We start from the raw sequence: 21,789 nt of genomic DNA on the forward strand, positions 1-21,789 counted from the left end.
TTTTTTTTGAGACGGAGTCTTGCTCTGTCACCCAGGCTGGAGTGCTGTGGCCGGATCTCAGCTCACTGCAAGCTCCGCCTCCCGGGTTCCCGCCATTCTCCTGCCTCAGCCTCCGGAGTAGCTGGGACTACAGGCGCCCGCCACCTCGCCCGGCTAGTTTTTTTGTATTTTTTAGTAGAGACGGGGTTTCACCGTGTTCGCCAGGATGGTCTCGATCTCCTGACCTCGTGATCCGCCCGTCTCGGCCTCCCAAAGTGCTGGGATTACAGGCTTGAGCCACCGCGCCCGGCCTTTTTTTTTTTTTTTTTTTTGTATTTTTAGTAGAGACAGGTTTCACCATGTTGGCCAGGTTGGTCTCCAACTCCTGACCTCAAGTGATCCGCCCACCTCAACCTCCCAAAGTGTTGGGGTTACAGGCATGAGCCACCACACCCGGCCTTGTATATTTTTTGAGCTTTGTTCCTACAGTTGGATAATCTAAATTTTTTTTTTTTTTTTTGATATGGAGTCTTGCTCTGTCACCCAGGCTGGGGTGCAGTGGCACGATCTCAGCTCACTGCAACCTCCACCTCCAGGGTTCAAGCGATTTTATCCTGCCTCAGCCTCCTGAGTACCTGGGATTATGGACGTGCGCCACCACCCCCAGCTAATTTTTGTATTTTTAGTAGAGAGGAGGTTTCACCATGTTGGTCAGGCTGGTCTTGAACTCCTGACCTTGTGATCTGCCCAAGTCAGCCTCCCAAAGTGCTGGGATTACAGGCGTGAGCCACCGCGCCCGGCCCAGTTGGATAATCTTGAGCCTCTAAAGGTCCTTAGGAATCCACCAATCCATTGTTTCCCAGATCAGGATCTCCAGGGGCCTGGTGATCTGCATCCTTAGCAAGCTCCTTAAGGGATTCACTCATCCAGCCCCACCCTGCTCATTTTACAGGCTGGCTCATGGGATGGCAGAAAGCCATCCACTGGGAGCAGGCCGATCCGAGTGCCAGCCTAGGCTCTCATTAACCTGCAAGCCATCTCATCTCTCTGAGCCTCATTGTTCCCATCTGTTTAATGGAGACAACCACTGTCATCCTGCCTAATTTGCAGAGTCCTTGGGATGGTTAGAATAACAGGGTGGGTGGGAGACAGGCTCGGCGGGAGAAGAGATTAGCACAAGGTCATTTACATCTTCATCTGCTTGTTTTGTGCCAGGAGAGGGGATTCTGCTGGAAACAACTTGTTGGGAGAGATGACATTCTAGTAAACAATGAAACCAGTAAATGAACCAGATAATCACGATAAAGGGGTTTTCGAGAGTCAGGGCAAAGGTATGTGTTGAGGGAGGGAGGCTCTGCCCAAGAGGGGTCACTCTGGTAGAGCACTGGTGGTCCGGGAGCTGTCCCAGGAGGTCCTGGAGAGCTGTCACAAGCCCAGCGGTGGAAGAGCCTGGAGGCCCTCTCGAGCCTAGCCAGAGCGCTCCCAGGGCCCTCGGAGCCGCGGCGGGCGCGGGTCTTTGTCTCCCACATTCTCTCTGCCGCCTCTCCCGACCCCCAGCGCTGTTTCGTCTCTGACCCCGAATAACTTGTTGGTTTCCCCCCGGGCTTTGTTTCCCGGGGTCACCACCTCGGGGACGCCGGGCAGCCGCCCCGGCCCTCGTGGGTCCTGCATCTGACACCCCCTCCGGCCCCCGCCCCCTACCCGCTCGGAGATAGGGGTCAAAGGCAGCCCGCGTCACGTGGTCGCCGAGCAGCACCGAATCGGCCGGGAGGGCCGAGGGAGAATCCGGGTGGAAGTCGAGAAATCCAGCCCCGATAGCAGCGCCCGGTCCCGCCCCAGCCCCCGCCCCGGGGCGCTCACCGCACGCCCGCCGGCCGTCCCGGCCCCCGGAACCCTTCTCTGGCCGGCACCCACGCGGCATCACGGAATCGAACCCCGCTCCCAGAGGCCGCGATTCGGGGAGGTAGGCGCTGGGCCGAGGAGGTAAGGGGAGACGGGCTGGGGGGCTCTCGGCGCACGGGTACGCCCCTCTGGGCTAGGGGGCGAGGCAGCGCGCCCCAACCTCCAGTCTCCAGGGAGACCCCTCCCCGCCGCGGGACGAGGGGGAGGCTGCGAGCTGCCCCGGCGCAGCGCCGGGCCGGGACTGGGGGCTGGGCACCGGGAGGGAGCGGGAGCGGGAGGGGGAGGAGAGCGGGCGGGAGGAGGAGGCGGCGGCGGCAGCGTGGAGCGGGGGTGGGAGCGGCAGGAGGCGGCCGCGAAGGGGTTAACCCTGGCCCGGGCCGGAGCCCGGAGAAGCACGCACGGCCCAGGGGAACCAGGCGTCCCGCTCTTCTCCGGGAGCGCCCCTTCCGCCGAGTGGCGCCCCAGCCGTGGCAGGTAAGAGGCCGGGAGGGCCCGGGCCTGCCAGTCCCCTGTCGCCGAGCCGGCGGGGTCCGAGCCCGGCGTGCAGGCCGCGCGGGGCCCCAGCGGCCGGCGGCGCAAGTTTGGTGCGGGCGGGCGCCGGGCGGGCGCCGGGCGGGCGGGTGGAGTCGGCCGGGCCCCGCGCGCGGGGGTGGGAGGACAAAGGGGTGGGGGGCCGCGCGGGGCCGAGGGCAGGCTGGGGTGCGGGCGAGGGCAGCGCGGCAGCTGTAGGTCACGGATAATGTCACTCACGAGGAATGCCCCCTCCCCCTCCCCTGCTCCCGAACAGGGGAAACTTTTGTCTAGCGAGGGAGGGGGTTAGAGGCCGGGTCCTGCTTCGCGAAGGCTAAGGCAGCCGGACCGGTTTTCTGCGGGCTCTGAGCGGCCTGGTCTCTAACTCGCCTCCTTCCTCAGGGTCTCGGGAGCAAGAAGTTCTCCCTTTGCACGCAGCTCTTTAACGCCCTGGGACAGGGGTGAGGAGGGGGCACCCGTGGGACGGGTGGGCTCTGGGACCGGCCGGGAATCCGGGGACTGGCCACTTGGCTCTTTGCAGACTCGAGCACCCCAGTGTGCCCTGTGAGGCTCAGGGAATACAGAGCCCCACCCCGTGAACGCCCCATTGTCGCCCTCCCCACCTGGAGAGCTTTCAGAATGGCCTGCAGGCGGTTTTGCCCCCTGGTCTCTTCAGAGCAACCTGGCTGTTTGTCAAGTTTCCAGCAGTGTGACCTTGAGTGGGTTCCCTACCTTCCCCCAGCCTCAGTTTCTTCACCTGTAAAATGGGGAGAATAGTATTTGCTAGAGTAAGGATGAGAGGAGTGTGTGGTACCTCAGCAAATGGTGGCATGCTTATATTCAACAAGTACATTTCACGTTTACCGTGTGTTAGGCGCTGGACGAATTCATTGCTTTACGTACATTCGCATTTAATTCTCCCACATTACTGTTAACCACATTTTATGGAGGGGGAAACTGAGACACAGGGTTGTAAAGGTCACACAGATAGAAAGTGGTGGAGCTGGGATTTTACCTCCGTCTCTCAGCCTGTGTCTCAACCACAGATCCCTACAATGTCTTGCTGTGACAGCTCACAGTTTATTTCTCCCTTTTTTTTTTTTTTTTTTTTTTTGACTTTGACCTTGTACAGTTTCATTTTCAGTTGAAATTATGGGGACATCTGTCCTCTTCACCATTTCCCCCACCGGCAGGTAATGCTCCCTTCTGCCTGGTACTTGTTCCAAGTGAGGTCTTATGCCCTGGCTCTTGTTAGCATAGGCAGCTGGAGCAGGAGGGAGGTCAGTTGGAGACTGGGCCTGGAGCTCCGTAATGGTCCAAGTGCTGTTGCTGGCTACTGGGTCTATGGTAGTGCCAGTGGTGCAGGGAGAAGCCGGTCTCCCTGGCTCTGACTGGAGACAGCTGGTGGCTTTGTCAACAGGCCTCTCTCCCTAGCACCCAGGGACAGCCAAATCTTTACTTTTCATTCAGACCAGGTTACTTTCAGATCAGCGGGGGGCAGAGGTGGGGCAAGGGTGTTCTTGTGTAACTTGGCCATGGCAGGGGTCCTCACTGCTAACTAATGGATGCCCCAGCCCCAAAGTCCTTGAGGGTAGTAATAGTGTCAGGATTGCAGAACCCTAATGGAGAATGCATGTGTGTACAGGTTCCTGAGCCTAGCTAGCTCAGTACTGGGCACCCTGCAGGCCCTCAGTAAATATCCCACAAGTGAATGTGTGAGGTGGCTTAGACTTCTGCTGGCTTTCACACCCTGGGCTGGCCCAGTCATTTGGTGAGGGTGACATCTTATGAGTACTGATCAGGCTCTGATTGAGGTCCTTGAGTAATTACTTTAAAAATGGAAAACAAATTGCAATTTAATTAACAACATCTTAAATCTAGGGCTGAGAGACAGTGTGGTGGGTGGGGGTAGATAATGAGAGAAGTTCTTGGGTAAGGGAAGTTTGTGCATTTCAGCCTGCTCCGAGGGGTGTTCCGGCACTGTGTCTGGTTTTGCAGGGTTTGTAGGCTTTTTGAGGGCCCTGGGAATAGGGAACCCTGCTGGGCCGATAGCTTGTAGGAATAAATGTGGAAATTTTGTTGCTTTGCTGGACATTGAGGGGACTCAGAAAAGCAGGGCATTGAATGGAGGAGTTGGAAGGCTGACTTGTCATATGGTCAGACTGTCCCTTTCATAGTGGTCAGAGCAAGAAGAAAGGCCTCTGGGGGAACCAATAAGTAAAGGGAGGACCCCGGCAAGCAAGAGAAAATGGATAGTGAGCCTCCTGTCACAAGGAGGTATGTGAGGAACAGTTTTGTAATCACAAGTTGAGCATGTGGTCAAGAATTTAAGATCATAGGCTGGGGGTTGGCATCTGAGAAACTCACAAATGGGCTCTGGTCTAGGCAGCCCAGAGCTCTCTCTGCCCTGGGCTTTGGACCTGCTTGGCTGGGCTTTTTCCACCCTTCCATGCTTCGGGACCAAAGCCAGGCCTGCAAGTCTCTAGAGGCTGGGCAGACTTCTACTGGCCTGGAATTTGGATATGAATATGGCTTGAAATATCTGGACTGTTTGGAGGACTTGGACATTCTTTACTTGAAATGGAACATTAGGGTAATTTGTGAAATGTGTATGGAAAATGTCTGTGGCTGAGGGTGACAGGGGACATGAAATGGGGTGCAGTCCTGCTGGATTCTGGAGAGGCTGTTCTGATGGGGGACAGAAGACAAGGATTCAAATGATGGCTATGGGGCAGATCTGATCAGTTATAGATTGGTTTTGGAAGGCGAGTGGAAGGAAACGCTCTTTGCTTATTCATGTCAGCAAGGCTTCCTGGAGGAGGAAGTATTTTCGAGGGTGCAGACTGTGGGAAATGGGACAATAGGAGACAAGATTAGGTCATGGGGAGCCTGCAGTGCCCTGCTCAGGAGTTTGGATTTTACTCTGGAGCCTATAGAGAGGACAGAGGGTTGTCAGTAGCTCATTGACTCGATGCCTGTTCCTGTGCCTTGTGTCAGGCACCATGCCAGGCTCTTTACAGACACTCCATTGAAATCTCACAATACCCTGCAAAGTAGCTGCTGCTGCTCCTGCTGCTGCTGGTAACCCCTACCCCTGCCCCATTTTCAGATGGGGAAATAGAGGCTCAGACGGGTAGAGTCACTTGTAGAGCTGGAATTTTAACCCAGGCCTGAATTATTTCTGCCTTGCTGTGTTGCTTCTCAGGGGTCTTTTGACCCAAGATGGTAGCAAGACTGGCAGGGTTAAGACCAGGCCAGAGATGGCACTCATCATGGTCCTGCAGAAAGCTGACCACAGGCTGACTCAGGCAGTGGACTGAGAGGAAAGGAGGGGGAAGCTGCAGGACTTTGTAGCTGTCTTGGCGTTTGGGGTCGTCACAGGTCGTCTTAAGGTTTGGTGAATAACCCTTAAGGGGCAGTATTACTGCTTTCAAATCCCTGAAAGGTCCTCTACAGGTAGGGGCCATAGTCTTGTCCTTCAGGGTTCCTGAGGATGGAGAAAGCAACAAGGGTGACAGCTCCAAGGAAGCTAGCCAGGAAGTAAGCTGCCCAGAAAGAAGGCGAGAACAGCATGGCTGAAGGTATGCAAAGAGCCTGGAGAGCTGCAGAGGTGGCAGCAGGATGCACCAGCAGGGGCAGGCCTGGGTGGCTACTCTCAGTTCCCTTTTCACCCAAGAATCTCAGCATTTGAATGGTGCCCGGCCCACTTCCACCCCCTGCTTTTCTCATAGCTTTGGAGCTGCCCTTCCTGCACGTCCTGGGGAGTTCCATTTGGCCTGGCCTGCAGAGCTCCACTGGGAGAGTCCTTGCCCTTTGGAATACACTCAGTCCAGCTGACTGTCAAGGGGCCCCTTGGGGATGTCTGGAGCAGTGGCCAGAGCTAGGCTAAGGACTGTGCTTTCACAGAGGATTTGAACCCTCTGCTTCCATTTCTCATCTGTGAAATGGGGTCAGTCTTTCCTCACCAGTGAAGAAATAAGGCTACATCATGAATCAGGCTGAATCAGTAGGGCTTAGGGCAAAAGGGCTGGTGAGTTTGTGGATTTGAAAGTGAAGACGGGGCGGAGGGGAGGGGTTGTTCCCCTCCTTCCCTGCAGTGAAGGTTAAAGGAGGCTCTCTTGGTTTCTGGGGGTCACCAGCAAAGCTGCTTTCTGTGTCTGTGGGGCTCTTACAAAGCTCTGCCTAGCAGCTTCTGTCTTGAAGATATGGAGCGCAGTGGAAGGGGTGGATGTTTGGGGCGCAGAGGTCCTGGACCCTGTGGCCTCAGGGCTAACGCCAATTCGCCGTCAAAATCCTTATCTAGATGGAGGAGAGTTTGTGCTAAGTTGCCTCCTGGCCCTTTTTATTTCTTTTTTTTTTTTTTTTTTTTTTGAGACGGAGTCTTGCGCTGTGTCACCCAGGCTGGAGTGCAGTGGCGCGATCTCGGCTCACTGCAAGCTCCGCCTCCCAGGTTCAGGCCATTCTCCTGCCTCAGCCTCCGAGTAGCTGGGACTACAGGCGCCCGCCACCACGCCCGGCTAGTTTTTTGTATTTTTAGTAGAGACGGGGTTTCACCATGTTAGCCAGGATGGTCTCGATCTCCTGACCTCGTGATCCGCCCGCCTCGGCCTCCCAAAGTGCTGGGATTACAGGCTTGAGCCACCGCGCCCGGCCATGGCCCTTTTTATTTCTACTCACCTTATTTCTTTAATACAGATTGGATTAATCTAATTTTAAAATGTGCATGGTGAATGAGCATTTGTTTATTTGAGGGCAATGTATGGGAAGTGCCTGCTGTGTGACTGCAGTGCCCCCACTCCCCCTCAACCCTCAAGCAGAACTGGCCTCTTTCCCTCTCCCTGGCTATGCTCCTGGCCCCTCCTGCCTCTACACATCTGCTCATGGTGAACATGCTGCACTCCAGTCACTTCCCCTTGCTCACCCCAAAATCCTCCCTACTAGTACCCAGCTCCAGGGTCACCTCTTCCATGCAGCCATCCCTAATTCTCCAGAGCCGGCATTGCCTGCTCCCTCCTTTACATGTGCAGAACCTGTTACCTGGACCTCTCATGGGCCCTTCGGCTCCTAGCTTTGAACTCTAGCTTCCTAAAGACAGTCTCCTCTCCTCTGGGCTCTGTGCTCTGGAGGCAGGGGCGACACGTGACTGATTTCCAATGGGGGTGGGCTTGTTGTAGAGTGGAATCAAAAGTCCTGGGTTCAAATCCCCATGCTGTCACTATTAACTGCATGATCTGGGGTAAATTACCTAAATCTCCATGGACATCAGTTTCCTTAACTTCACAATAGGGGTAATAATAGTTCTGTTTTGTTAGGGAGGTTACGGAAATCAGTGCTTTGACATAGTAAGTGTGCAGTAAGTAGAAGCTGTTCAAAGATAACAGTTGTTGTGATCATTGTTTGTAGCTAGAGGGGATCTGTCCTTTTAGAGATGAGAGAAAGAATCCCTGGAATTTGAGTTTCTGAACTTTCTGCCTAATGGCCCGAGATGGCATGTGCAGATGAGGAAACTGAGGCCTGGAGAGAGAGAGCAATTTGCATGGCATGTGGGAACATCTGGTCTCGTCTAGGAAGCTGGACAGGATTTCTTTGTTATGCCTCTGTTTTTCCTCTTCCTTCCTGTCATCAATCCTAAGGTGCTCAAATTCCACGGGCTCAATCTCCTCCCTGGTGACCATGTTGAAGGATGTCTAAAGCTTACACCAGATAAATTGGTCTGGCTGGGAAGGTGCCACGGGGCTGGCAGCCCTGTGGCTGTCCTTGTAACCAGGGAACCGTGCCCCAGACTGCATGGGCTGGAGCTTTTTGAGGCCTCCCACCCAGTCTCACTTTGCTTGGGAAGGGGAAGAGGATGGTGGCAGAGACAGGTGACATGGGCTTGGTCTTGGGGCAGGTGACTAGGAGATCCAGACAGAGCAAAGGTTGAGAGCCAGGCTCTGGAGCCAGGTGGCCTCTGTTCAGGTCCCTGCTGGGCTGCTTCCTATGTGTGAGAACGTGGGCAAGCTGTTTAGCTCTTCCTCTGTACAAAGGGGATGATAACTGTCCCCATCTGACAGCATTTAGAAAGATAACACACTGTGAGCCCAATCTATGTGAGTTATCATTATTATTGTAGTTGATATTATTCACTAAAGAGCTCATTTAATCCTCACGACAGCAGTAAGAGATAGGCACTATTACTATTCCCTTTTAGCAGATGTAACAACCAAGGCTAAGAGAGGTAGGTGGCTAGCCTGGAGAAGTTTAGTTCCAGGGGATGACAGTCAGGGCCCGCTGCTGGGGTTGCTCTGGCCAGAAGAAGCAGACTTGTTGTGTGAGGTGCTGGAAGGCGTATCCGGTGGGTAGATGGGCCAGGAGAGGCTGACTTCAACTCAGTGTAATGTGAAGACTTAAAAAAAAAAAAAAAAAATTAGAGCAAGCCAAGATGGAAGGGATTGTGTCTGCAGGGAGCGAGCTCCCTGTTTCTGGAGGTGGGAGCAGAATCCTGGAGCTCATGTGATTAAGATGTGGTGAGGATTCTGGCCTCGTTCAGACCTGAGGTCTGGCTTCACGAGGGAGGACTTGGATTCTTATCATCCCAGTCTGTCCAAGGGATTGGCCTGTCTGGGCAGGTCCCAGGGTGGCATTAGGTGGAGGTTTGCTATAGTCATTGCTGCACGGCAGCCACCTCTGGTTTATACTACCAGCCTTGCAAATATGACCTGCCCAGGCAGAGGCCAGATGAGGAGAAATGAGTGTTGTCATAGCAGGGCCTTTACTCATGCTGCATCCTCTGCCTGCATTCATTCCCTCCCCCTCTCCTTATGCCTGGGCAGCTCCTGTTCATGCTTCTACGAGTGTAAGCACCATCTATTCACGGAAGCTCTCCCTGATCCACCTGCAGGCTAAGTCAGTGGTTCTGAAAGTTTGTTTCTGGACCAGTAGCATCAGCATTACCTGGGAACTTGTTAGAAGTGCAAATTATCTAGCTCTATACTGGACCTACTGATACTGAATTAGATACCCTGGAGGGTGGGAATCAGCAATCTGTTTTAGGAACCCTCCCAGTGATTCTAATGCATACTGTTTTTTTTTTTTTTTTTTTTTTAGGCAGAGTTTCGTTCTTGTTACCCAGGCTGGGGTGCGGTGGTGCGATCTTAGCTCACTGCAACCTCCGCCTCCCGGGTTCAAGTGATTCTCCCGTCTCAGCCTCCCAAGTAACTGGGATTACAGGTGCCTGCCACATGCCCGTCTAATTTTTCAATTTTTAGTAGAGACAGGGTTCCACCATGTTGGCCAGGCTGGTTTTGAACTCCTAACCTCAGGTGATCCGCCCACCTCAGTCTCCCAAAGTGCTGGGATTATAGGCGTGAGCCACCGCGCCTTGCTGCATGCTGAATTTCGAGAAACACTAGGATAGGTCATTAAAAAAAAAACTGATGCCTGTTTCCTTGGGCTCTCTTGTTTTCAGCATATTCAGTCACCCAGCAGATGTGGGGGACCCAGAGTAAAGCCCAGCTTCTCACCACCCTGTCTTCAAGGAGCCCCCATCTTGTAACAGCTCCCTATCCCCCAGGAAACAATCTCATGACACAATGATGAGATACAACAGAACCCCAGCATGATTACAGGAGCCAGTGCTGGGGCAACATGAGGAAGGCAGGATTGGGGAGCTGGAAGAGCAGGGGAGATTTTGTGGGTGGCAAGCATGGGTGTCAGGGCAGCTGTTTTCTGGGGCTGGGGCCAGGGCAGGGGTTGGGCAGAGAGCATGGGCTCTGCCTTAAAGAATAGTGTGCTTAGAGCCAGGCGTGATGGCTCATGCCTGTAATCCCAGCACTTTGGGAGGCTGAGATGGGTGGATCACCTGAGGTCAGGAGTTTGAGACCAGCCTGGCCGACATGGTGAAACCCCATCTCTACTAAAATACAAAAATTAGCTGGGCGTGGTGATGGGTGCCTGTTATCCCAGCTACTTGGGAAGCTGAGGCAGGAGAATCGCTTGAACCCACGAGGCGGAGGTTGCAGTGAGCCGTGATTGTGCCACTGCACTCCAGCCTGGGCAACAGAGCAAGACTCCATCTAAAAAAAAAAAAAAATAGTGTGCTTAGGTGTATATATGCAAACGTGTGTGTGTGGGATGCACACATGTGCGATTACAATGGTCATATGCTATTTATTTGCATGCATTTTTTGTAGAGATGGGGTTTTACCATGTGCAGGCTGGTCTCCAACTCCTGAGCTCGAGTGATCCTGCCACCTGGGCCTCCCAAAGTGTTGGGATTACAGGCATGAGCCACCATATCCGGTCAGCATCTCAATAATTTCTTTCTTTCTTTCCTGTCCTCCCCTCCCCTCCCCTCCTCTCCCCTCCCTTCCCCTCCCCTCCCCTCCTCTCCCCTCCCCTCCCCTCCCCTCCTCTCCCCTCCCCTCCCCTCCTCTCTCCTCTCTTTCTTTTTTGACAGTCTCACTCTGTTGCCTAGGCTGGAGTGCAGTGGTATGATCTTGGCTCACTACAACCTCTGCCTCTCTGGTTCAGGCGATTCTCCTGCCTCGGCCTCACGAGTAGTTGATATTACAGATGTGTGCCACCACACCTGGCTAATTTTTGTATTTTTAGTAGAGATGGGGTTTCACCATGTTGGCCAGGCTGGTCTCAAACTCCTGATCTCAAGTGATCCACCTGCTTTGGCCTCCCAAAGTGCTGGGATTATAGACGTGAGCTACTGCACCTGGCCTCAATAATTTTTTTTTTTTTTTTGAGATGGAGTCTTGCTCTGTCTCTGTAGAGTGCAGTGGCGTGATCTCAGCTCACTGCAATCTCTGCCTACTGGGTTCAAGTGATTCTTCTGTCTCAGCCTCCCGAGTAGCTGGGATTATAGGCACACGCCACCACGCCCAGCTAATTTTTGTATGTTTACTATAGACAGCGTTTCATCATATTGACCAGGCTGGTCTCGAACTCCTGACCTCATGATCCACCTGCCTCAGCCTCCCAAAGTGTTGGGATTACAGGCGTGAGCCACCGCGCCCAGCCTAATAATTTTAATCATGATGATCATAATTGCTGCTCACATTTATTGACAACTTAAAAATGCTTGCTAGGCACTTCCATGTCACCTTATCGGAAGTAATCCCCAGGATAATCCTATAGGTAGGCTCTATTATCACCATTATTGTCCCCGCTTAATAGATGAAAATACTGAGGCCACACAAGAGGGTAGATCTAAGAATTCTATGGAGATATATAGAGGTGCTTAAAGGCATGATCTCATTGGAAGGAGAGCAGTAGGGGATTGTCATGGAGTGTTTGTATCGCAGGCACAACTTATGGCGGTTTTCTAAAGATGTCTCCAAATGTGTGTGTTGTCAAATGAGTGAGTCAGCCTTTGGAGGAAGGTGGATGGGATTGTGTTGGGTGGTTAGGGCTCCAGCCTCCAAGCTGGGGCTTCCACTGCTGATGTTGTTCTCCTGTTTTGTGGATGGGCTATCTGAGGCCCAAAGAGATTCAGTGGTGAGTTCAAGGTTCCACTGCTAGGGCAAAAGAACAAATCAGAGAGATAAAAGTAGATCTCTAGCTGGGCATGGTGGCACATGCCAGAAATCCCAGCTACTCGGGAGGCTGAGGTAGGAGGTTCGCTTAAGCCCAGGAGTTCAAGACCAGCCTGGACAACATAGTGAGACTCCATCTCAAACAGCAAAAAGAGTGGATCTCCTTTGGTTCTAACAAGAGGGGGTGTGAGATTCAAGATCAGAGCCCACTGTCCACTCTGCTGTCTTTTCCTGCCTCAGTGTCCCCAAGCTGCTGCCCAGTAGCCCAAGGGTGGGCAGTCTTTCTCTAACACAGGAACCCCTTCACTTCACATTTAGGGGATTGAAGCCTAGTGGAGCAGGGACTCACCCATGGCCACACAGGGGGTCAGAATTACTGTTGAGGCCAGAACCCAGGATTGTCTCGGTTACAACCAGGAAGGGTTTTGTTTCCCAAAACCTGTCCCTTCCCCACCCCTTCTTTGGCAGGCTGAGTAGCCGTTGCCCTCAGGGTGGCCCAGAGCAGTGCTGGGGGTAGAGATGAAGGTGCCTTGTGAAGAGGCTGCCAAGAAGGGGTGGGGCAGCTTCCAAGAGGAAGAGCACTAAGAAGCCCAAACCCCAGACGGAAACCAAATGTATTTTCTGGGCCCTAAGAGGATATTTGGAACAATGGAGGTGGGATGAGGGAAGTTAAAAAGGGCTTCTTGATATCCTTAGAAAAAAAAAATATAGAGGCTTTAGGTTTGACTTTTGTTTCTCTGAAGGATGTTTGTGTAACTTTCTGAAGGCAGGATCCCAGCACTCTGTGAGGCTTGTCAGGTACTGGTTTTTTTTTTTTTTTTTTTGAGATGGAGTCTTGCTCTGTCGCCCAGGCTGGAGTGCAGTGGCGCAGTCTCGGCTCACTGCAAGCTCCACCTCCCAGGTTCATGCCATTCTCCTGCCTCAGCCTCCCGAGTAGCTGGGACTACGGGCGCCCGCCACCATACCCAGCTAATTTTTTGTATTTTTAGTAGACGGGGATTCACCGTGTTAGCCAGGATGGTCTCGATCTCCTGACCTCGTGATCCTCCTGCCTCGGCTTCCCAAAGTGCTGGGATTACAGGCGTGAGCCACCGTGCCCAGCCTTTTTTTTCTTTTTTTTTTAATTTTAATTTTTTTTTTGAGACGGAGTCTCATTCTGTCGCCCAGGCTGGAGTGCAGCAGTGCGATCTTGGCTCACTGCAACCTCCATCTCCCGGGTTCAGGTGATTCTCCTGCCTCGGCCTCTCGAATAACTGGGATTACAGGCGTGTGCCACCACACCCAGCTGCATTTTTTTTTTTTTTCTGAGATGGAGTTTCACTCTTGTTGCCCAGGCTGGAGTGCAATGCCGCGATCTCGGCTCACCGCAACCTCCGCCTCCTGGGTTCAAGCCATTCTCCTGTCTCAGCCTCCCAAGTAGCTGGGATTACAGGCAAGCACTACCATGCCCGGCTGATAGAGATAGGGTTTCACCCTGTTGATCAGGCTGGTCTCAAACTCCCGACCTCATGTGATTTGCTCGCCTCAGCCTCCCAAAGTGCTGGGATTACAGGTGTGAGCCACTGCGCCCGGCCTTATTTTTTTTTTTTTTTTTTTTTGTATTTTTAGTAGAGATGGGGTTTCACCATGTTGACCAGGCTGGTCTCAAACTCCTGACCTCAGGTGATCCGCCTGCTTTGGGATCCCAAAGTGTTGGGATTATAGGCATGAGCCACCATGCCCAGCCATCAGGTGCTGTTTTTATAGATTCAAGACTTTGGAGCTGGGAAGGACTCAATCAAGTAGTCTACTCACTTTATAGTTGGTGAAATGGAGGCTAAGAGGTGGGGGGCCTGCTTTAGGTCACACAGTGAGGTAGCCGAGGTCTTGGATCTTCTCATGTGTTGCAAGAGGCTGTCCATCTTGACTTACCACCTCCTGGGACGAGGCTGGCGTGGGGGCTGAGCAGTCGCTGATGAGGGGTTCCCTTTGAAATGCTCATTGCTGCTGGGGACGGGGTAAGGCCAGGTCTAGTCTTGGGCGAGATGAGCCCACTGGTGGGGAGAAGACTGAGATGGTGCGCCTGGTAATGCCACCCCCGTCCAGATGCCAGGCCCAGCTGTGCACCGTCTGCCCAGCAGCTGGGAGTTGTGAGTCACACCCAGTGTATACAGAGGCGCAGGCCATTGTGTGCCGTGATTCATTCTGTTCTCCCAGCCCCGAAGGGATGACGAGGCCCTGAGCACCGATCCATGCCCACGCCTGTGGATGAAAGTTGATATGGGGAGGCCCAGGGGACCTGAGGGGGTCGGCTCCCTCTGCTACCTCCTGTCTCTTGAGTATCCTGTGATTGTGACCTGTCTATTCCCACCAGTTCAGGGGTCCGTGAGCCCCCAAAGGTGCAGTGTGTTGTAGGCATTTCTGTGCTTTCTTTTTCTAAAGAAAGAGTTCGTTGGTTTCATCAGATCATCAGAAGGCTGGGTGTCCCTGTGGAGTGCTGACAGGGGGCTGTGTGCACTGCAGGCTTGAGAAGCGATGGCAGGCAGCGTGGTGCAAGGAGAAAGTAGCCTGGTGGAGTGTGGCATCGTGGCTCAGGGTGTGGTCTTGGAGACAGGCTGTTGGCTTCTGAGCTGGCTCCTCCACTTAGGAGCTGTGTGACATTGGGTAAGTTACTTTGTCTGTGCTTCCTCTGTAAAATGGCAATAACAGTATTTATCTCCTGATGTTATAGTGAGACTTTTAGATAAGATAATGTGTGTAAAGGACTTACCTCATGCTTGGTACAAAGTAATCATATGGTAAAAGTTTGCTGTTGGTAGTTCTAGCTCTGCTATGAATTTGCTGAGTGATCTTGTAAGTACATGATCCTGGGGTCTTAGTCTCCACCCCTGGCTCCGCACTCTGTGTTGGGCTTTCTAGGAGCTGCAGGACCAGCTTGGAGAGCAGGATTGGGCAGGGGAGGCAGGGGAAACCGTTTCTGCATTCGGGGACTCCCTAGCCCAGGCCCTCCCTGGCTTTGCCCTGAGGTAGGGTTATGTAACCAGCCAGGTCTGGCCAGGCAGGGTGTGATTCTCAGCCTCCTTTTGTCCCTCCATTGTGTCTTCCTCTCCCTTCCCCCCACGGAGCTGTTGTTAGCTGACCTGTTCCTCAAGCTCCGAGGATGAAATTGGACTCTTGCTATTCTGCCACCGATTGATTTAGTTGAGTCCAGAGGTTTGCTGGGCTGGCGGCCCCCTCCTCCCGCTACCTGGGGACAGAACTAAACTGATGCCTCTATGCCTGCTTCATGCCTCCTTTTTGGGGAGGAAACGCAGGAGTCTAGATGGCTTGGGCTCTTGGTCCAGCCTGCTGGGTTGTAGGGCCAGGATGTTCCTGCCCATGGCCTCTGCAGTTCTAGAGGTACGCCCCACACCCTACCCAGGATTCCTTCTCCAGAAGAGCCTTCTCCATCCTTGCAGCCCAGCACCAATGCCTCCTGTTCCAGGAGGCCTTCCCAGGTACCTCAGCTGCAGGGAAGTTGGCCTCTACTGAGCTCCACAGTGTGTTCTCTGTCCATTTTAAGAAAACAGGGGTCACAAACTGGCAGGCCACATTTGCCCTATGGGCAGACTTTGTTTGGCCCATGCCAAATATTGAGCTGGTTGCCAACCAGAGGTTTTACATAAAAACTCAGACTTCTGGCTTTATTTCAAAAATTGGAAGATAGGAAAACCTTGAGCCTATATTCTCCAGGGGTCATTGCTGGAGGTGAGGCGTGTACACTTCACCCCATCCCCAGCCAGCCATTTCATATGCTTACATGATCTTTCTGGTCACCGGAGGCATCTGAGTTTGCAACCCTGTCCTTAAGCCATGAGCCACTTTGTCTCCTACATTGTTCCTTTGTGGGCTCTTCTAAGGCAGGGGGTGAATCACCTTTGTGTCCCTTGAAGCATGAAGCATTGGAGCATCATGCTTAGGCTCAGGACGGTGTCCCCAGTAGGAGCGTAACAAGTGCTTCCTGTGTGAAAGCAGGTGTGGCCATGGTCTGTCCCTGCCAGCTGTGAAGGTTCCATTTGCTAGAGGCCTCTGGGTCAGCCTGCTCTGTGGCCCTCGAACCCTCCCCCAAGATAAGCTCTGCCTGCTTAGCCACTGACCCAGGTGGCTTCTTAAGCTTCGGATAACAGTCCCTGAAAGGGCGGGCCCCAACCTGCAGTGTAACCAAGGAGAGGAGCATCCACCTGCAGCTGTCCCCAGGTCTCACTCTCATGGTGGGCTTGGAGGAGTTTAGGGAAGGGAGGACTGCGCTCAGCAGCCTTCAGAGGGTACCAGGTCCAGACCTCTGTGTGCTGAGGCCGGCAGGGTGAAGAGGGGTGTGGACCAGTTCAGATGTTTACTGGCCTGGGCTTCCTCTCCACTGGGCCTCTCTGTGCTTTCTCCTCCTAGAGTATGTTATTTTATCTGACAGCTCCCTTGTCCAACTGTCTGTCCAGTCAAAGTTTATTTGACTCTTTCAATTGAAAGCTTAAGTATTCCCTAGGGCCTGCTAAGATGACTTCTCCTGGAAGAGGTCTTAGCTGAGAGGTTGCAATTGTTCTGGCTACAAGAAAAACCTGGGAAGCTTGTAGAAATGAATGCAGATTGCTGCCCCCACCCCCTGCCTCCTGCTCTGATTCTTTCATTCTAGGGTGTATCCTTCCCCTCCTGAGAACATTCAGACCAGGGGGTCTATAGACCACTCTTCAAGGACTCTGTCTTAGTGCATGGAGCCCAGGGCAGGTAGGAAGGAGCCCTGGGTGACTGTTGTGCTGGGCGACGTCAATCATGCCCCTTTCTCTCTCTGGGCTACTCTTTTGCCCCCTGTGCCAATGTTCTGGGCTTCCCCAGTTGTCATGGCTAAGTGCAATGTGAGCTATCCTTGGAGAGGATAACACAGAGTGGATCGGGGCAGGTGCCAGTGTCTGGGTGTGGTGAGGGCTCCCAGTCCTGGCCCCACCCTAGCCAAGCCCAGAGGAGTTTCACATTCACATTAGGGAACAGATCAGGAGAGGAGGCAGGCTGGAAGCCTGGCTGAAAGTGGGCAAGTGCTGTGCCCCTGGTATCAGGCCCCACAGGGAAAGCCTGGCCTGGGTGGCCCAGTGACCTGGCCACAGGCTGAGGGGCTCTCCTGCTATGTGGTCCTGTGGCAGGCAGGCTGAAACATCAAGTGCAGGCATGAACAAGCCATATACAGCTGGGTAAACTGAGGTACATAGCGGGAAGACACTCTCCTAATGTCACATGAGTGGGTGGAAAGCTGGGCTGGGACCCCAGGTCTTCCAATGCCAGGCAAGGCCACACTCTTCCATCTCCACCTCCCTCTGCAGGGCCAGTGGCAGATCACCTAGCTGGGACAATCATCTGATTGTCTATGACGACCTAGTTAGAGCCTGGAAAAATGAACCATCGTCACAGCCACCCCGGAGGCATGAAACCGGTTGGGTGTGCAAATTACCCCTCAAACATCCTCCATCCCATTTTTTGTTGTTGTTGTTTTGTCTTTCCTTAAACTGTCTGATGGGCCAGCTGCCTCTGTGCCCGCTTCCGCCTGGCACGGGGCTTCATGCTCTTCATTCTGAGAACAAAGCTTCCTTCTGACCATCCTCCTGCTGACCACAGGAAAAGGGCAGGCGTAGCACCAGCCTCCCTCCTCTGCCTCCTCTTGCTGGGAGCATGAGGTAGGCAGCCTTGGGTGGATGCTGGAAGGGTCCTGAAGGTGGGTGGCGGCAGTCCAGTCCACATTCCCTCTGGCAGCCCAACTCTCAAGACTCAGAAGTTCTCCCTCATGGCCAAAAAGAGAGGCCAAGGCACTGAACAGGGACAGACGTAAAGTCTTGTCGTCCGTTGGTCCAAGCAGTCAGTTGAACTAGAACAGGACTGGGGATTTGGCTGGGAACTGGCCAAATTGCTCAGGGTTTTAGCTGGCCCAGGTAGAGTCTTGTATCGGCCTCTAGCCCCTGGTCTATAGGGGCTGTGTAAGCCTAAAGGTGTGTTCAGATGAGGGAGACAATAGTCCCTCATTCAGCATTATTTGTATTAAACATCTGCTTTGGTCCAGGCTCTTTTGTGGAACTCGGATGCAGCGGTGAACCAAACACATGGAGACCCTGTTTTGGACGTGGGGCTGACATTGAAGTGGTGGGATGAAGTGAACAGCCCAGCAAGCTCACTGCCAGGTGGTGGGATGTGCCTGGAAGAAAAATAAAGCTGGCTTGTAGGTCAAGAGTGTGACTTGAGGGAGTGACTTGCCATGTTAGGTGGTCAGGATGGTCCCTTGGTGAGGGGCAGTGGACTCCGGGAGGGCAGCCCACGGGAAATTGAGGGAAGAACTTTCCAGGCAGAGGGAGCTGCAGGGCAAAGGCTCTGGAACTGGAGGGCACAGGTGACCAGAGGCAGGGCTGGAAGAATGAGAGGATGGTGGAGGAGAGGGGCCAGAGGGCGTGTGGAGACAGGTAGGGCCTCTTGGCCATGGGGAGGACTTTGTTGTTTGAGTCTGAGTGGAGGAGAAGCTGCTGGCAGCCCGGTGTGAGGACTGACTGGTTTGGGTACACATTTTAGAGAGACTGCTAGGGGTGAGGGGTGGACACAGGATGACTGGCTGGGAGGCTGCTGCAGTCTTGCCACGAGAGAGGTCGGCCAGGTCAGTGGTGGGTGGGGACGGTGTGGGAGCAACCAGGGGTTGGCTCTGGATTTATTTTGCAGGATGAGCTGATGGGATTTGCTGATGGATTAGATGTGGGGTGTGAGAAGAGAGTGTTGACCACAAGGTTTCTGGCTTGAGGAACTGGAAGGACAGTTGGACAGTATTGCTATTTACCAAGACAGAGAAGGCTGCGGGACAAGCAGGTTTGGGGAGAGCAATTAAGATTTGGGGTCAGCTGTGCTGGGTTGGGGCCTATGCTGGTGGGGGTGGGGCATGGTGCACATGGGTCCTGGGACGTGCATGTTCCTGTTGCTGTCAGGAATAGCAACAGGGGTTGTGTGAGGGGACCCCAACGCTAGGAGTCTGTTCTCTAAGAACAAATGTTTCGTGGTCCCTTCACGTCCTTTTCTGTCTCTGCAAACCTCGCTCTGCTTTTCTCTTCCTTTTGGACAGAGGAAAAAGGCAGATTCTGAAGCCTCGTTGTCACTGTGATGGTCCTAGCCTTTCTGCCTGGCACGCCTTCTGGCAGGGAATTCCTTCCTGGGTAGGCGAGGTTGGGGACGGAAGGTGGGGTAGAGGTTCAGGCCTTATCCTGGCTTTGCTACCAACAGAGCTCTTTGCCTTGGTTTCCCCTCGTGTATGGAGAAGGGTTGAGGTGGCCCCAGGGTTCTGAGGGTGGCAGGGAGTATTTGAGGAGGCCACATGGCACAGTGGTTAAAAATCTGGGCTTGGGGTCAGGCAGGCGTGGGCATGAATCCTTGCCTGCTGCTTGGCTGTGAGACTCTGGACAAGTAACATAACCTCTCTGAGCCTCAATTTTCTCATCTGTAGAAAGGGGCCAATGATAGTACCTGCCTCACAGGGTTACTGTGAGGTTGAATGAGGAAATGTCCATAAAGCACTAAGTGCCGGGTGTGGTGGCTCACGCCTGTAATCCCAGCACTTTGGGAGGCTGAGGTGGGCGGATCACCTGAGGTCGGGAGTTTAAGACCAACCTGACCAATATGGAGAAACCCTGTTTCTACTAAAAATACAAATTAGCCAGGCATGGTGGCGCATGCCTATAATCCTGGCTACTCAGGAGGCTGAGGCAGGAGAATCGCTTGAACCTGGGAGGCAGAGGTTGCTTGTGGTGAGCCGAGATCGCGCCATTGCACTCCAGCCTGGGCAACAAGAGCGAAATTCTGTCTCAAAAAAATAAACAAAACAAACAAAAAAAGTAAAGCACTTAGCAAGGCCCTGGCATATAGCACACCTAGTTAACAAAGGCCTCTGCTCACAGTGACCCATGCAGGCAGGCAGGTAAGGAGCTTGGCCTAGTGAGTGGGAGGAACCGTGGGAGGTTATTGAACAGGAGCATGCCAGGCATGTGGTTTGATGGGGCAGTTGTGAGTGTGGAGACTTGGGCTGAGTTTTCTTAGCAAGTCCAAGAGCCCCTTCCATTTTCCAGAGTGAGAGCTGCGGGCCGGCCCTAATGGACCATCTTCCTTTCCCTAGCCAAGGGTCTTCATTGGCTTGGCATAGGCAGCCTCTGTTTTGCACGGGTCCCTTGGGGTGAGGTAGTCATTTTCCTTAAGGCCTCCTATAGGACCCCTTGTCTCTATATCCCAGTGGCCAGACTTGGGGAAATGTGAGGGAAGGGCTTTGCAGGTGAGTGACATCAAAGGGACTTAATTTACATGTAGGTAGGGCTCTGGACAGGGCTGGTGGGTCAGGCGGGGCCTGGAGTGGCAGCCCACTGGGCACTGGGAGTGACCTCGGTTTCTGATCTGCATCCAGACGGGGTGGTGCTTGCTCCAGCAGAGCTGTGGAGAGGTCGACAATGGGCGGAATGTGGCCCCTTCAGAACCCACACTTCACTGGTGCCCAGGCATGCCAGCCAAGCCCTGTGCTTCTGCAAGCCTGTTTCCCAGCAGTTGAGCTGTGCCAGGACAGCCAAGAACATTTCAGAGTCCCCAGGGCTCATAGCCAGGCTGTCACCGAGCATTGCTTATTTTCCCAGGGCCCAAGAGTCTTCAGGGATGGAGGGGGTTCTGGAGATATTCCAAGCACTTTTCTTAACAGCTTGGTAAATTGAGGTCTGGAGAAAGCAAAGCACTTGACCAAGGTCTCACAAGGCCGCCTCCCTCATATCTGTCACTCCCCTCTGTTCCCATGTCCTCTGCACAGACTCCTGGCCTTCTGCCTGGACGTTTGTAACAACCTCCCTCCTGTGGGCTCCCTGAGAGCTTTGTTTGTCCTCCATTATCATAATCTTGCCATAATCTGCCAGATGCACACACTATTTGATGTGTCTACCTCCCGTCCCCTGCACTGACAGCCCGTGACAGAGTCTCCCCGACGAGCTGTGCAGCATGAGGTTTAGGCCCCAGGCTCTGGAGCCAGTCTGAACTCTGGATGCCAGCTCTGCCCCTTCCTGGCCTGGTGACCTTGGGCATGATACCCTATTTTCCTGAGCCGCTGTCTCTGTGAAATGAAAATAGTAGCAATACTTAGTTTACAGGAATATCAGGACAGTTAAGTGGAATAACGCGTGAAATACAGAGTACAACACCTGGTACCAAGTAAACTCTCAGAAATGGTCATCATTGTCCCAAAGGCCCATCAACTGGTTGAACAGAAAGTCGTGAGCATGGAGGAGTAGACCCAAGCTTGGACTGGAAGGCAGAGGATGTGGTCTCCAAGTTCACCTCCAACATTGCATTCCTGTGTGCGTGTTGGGAAGCCACTTATCCTCTGGAAACCCCACTTTCCTTTTCTGAGAAAGGGGGAAGAAATCCCTGCTATACTTTTATAAAGTTGGCATGTGATGCCACAGCAATGCCTGTGAAAAAGCTTTGCATCTGTGTAATGATTTAAAAATGGCACAGCAGTGGCTGTGGTATGCTGATGGCGATGAGGGCATTGTAACCAGAGTGGTGGGCAGCTGACCGGGCTGGAGGCTGGTTCATCTGTGGAATGCTCAGTGCCCACACAGACTTCCCCGTCCCTGCCTACCTGCTCCCGGCTGTCCACCAGCCTGCCTTCACATTAGCCCCGGCATTATATGCTAGAAAATGTGGGAGGTGCAAAGAGCTGATGGCATTTCCCCAGCCCTGGTGGGTTTTGTATTATCTGTGGCTGATGCCATGGAATGTGGGGATTAAGAACCAGACAGACGGTGGTTCGAATCTCAGCTAAGCACTTCCCAACGAGGGCCTTAAGCAAGTTGTCTAATTTCTATGGACCTCAGGC

The 21,789-nt window shown here is 53.4% G+C and overlaps 1 protein-coding gene and 1 long non-coding RNA gene across 3 annotated transcripts in view; one reads left to right on the forward strand and one right to left on the reverse strand.

Moving 5' to 3' along the window:
- LOC112626087 overlaps positions 1 to 1,931 on the reverse strand; it is a 10,570-nt gene extending 8,639 nt beyond the window's left edge. Inside the window, exons 1-2 of the long non-coding RNA XR_003119828.1 lie at positions 1,840 to 1,931; positions 1,169 to 1,239 (exon numbers count right to left, since the gene is read on the reverse strand). This is a non-coding gene — a long non-coding RNA (uncharacterized LOC112626087). The remainder of the gene's footprint in view (positions 1 to 1,168; positions 1,240 to 1,839) is intronic.
- Positions 1,740 to 21,789, forward strand: part of NDST1 (N-deacetylase and N-sulfotransferase 1) — a 72,222-nt gene continuing 52,172 nt past the window's right edge. The window contains exon 1 of one of the 2 annotated variants that reach the window (XM_025387862.1): positions 1,740 to 1,962. The gene's annotated coding sequence lies outside the window, so the exon portion shown is untranslated. Of the gene's footprint in view, positions 1,963 to 14,089; positions 14,294 to 21,789 lie in introns of those variants that run through there. The other variant, XM_025387863.1, reaches the window with a different exon arrangement.

Source organism: Theropithecus gelada, chromosome 6 (assembly GCF_003255815.1).
Source record: "Theropithecus gelada isolate Dixy chromosome 6, Tgel_1.0, whole genome shotgun sequence".
Taxonomy (NCBI): domain Eukaryota; kingdom Metazoa; phylum Chordata; class Mammalia; order Primates; family Cercopithecidae; genus Theropithecus; species Theropithecus gelada.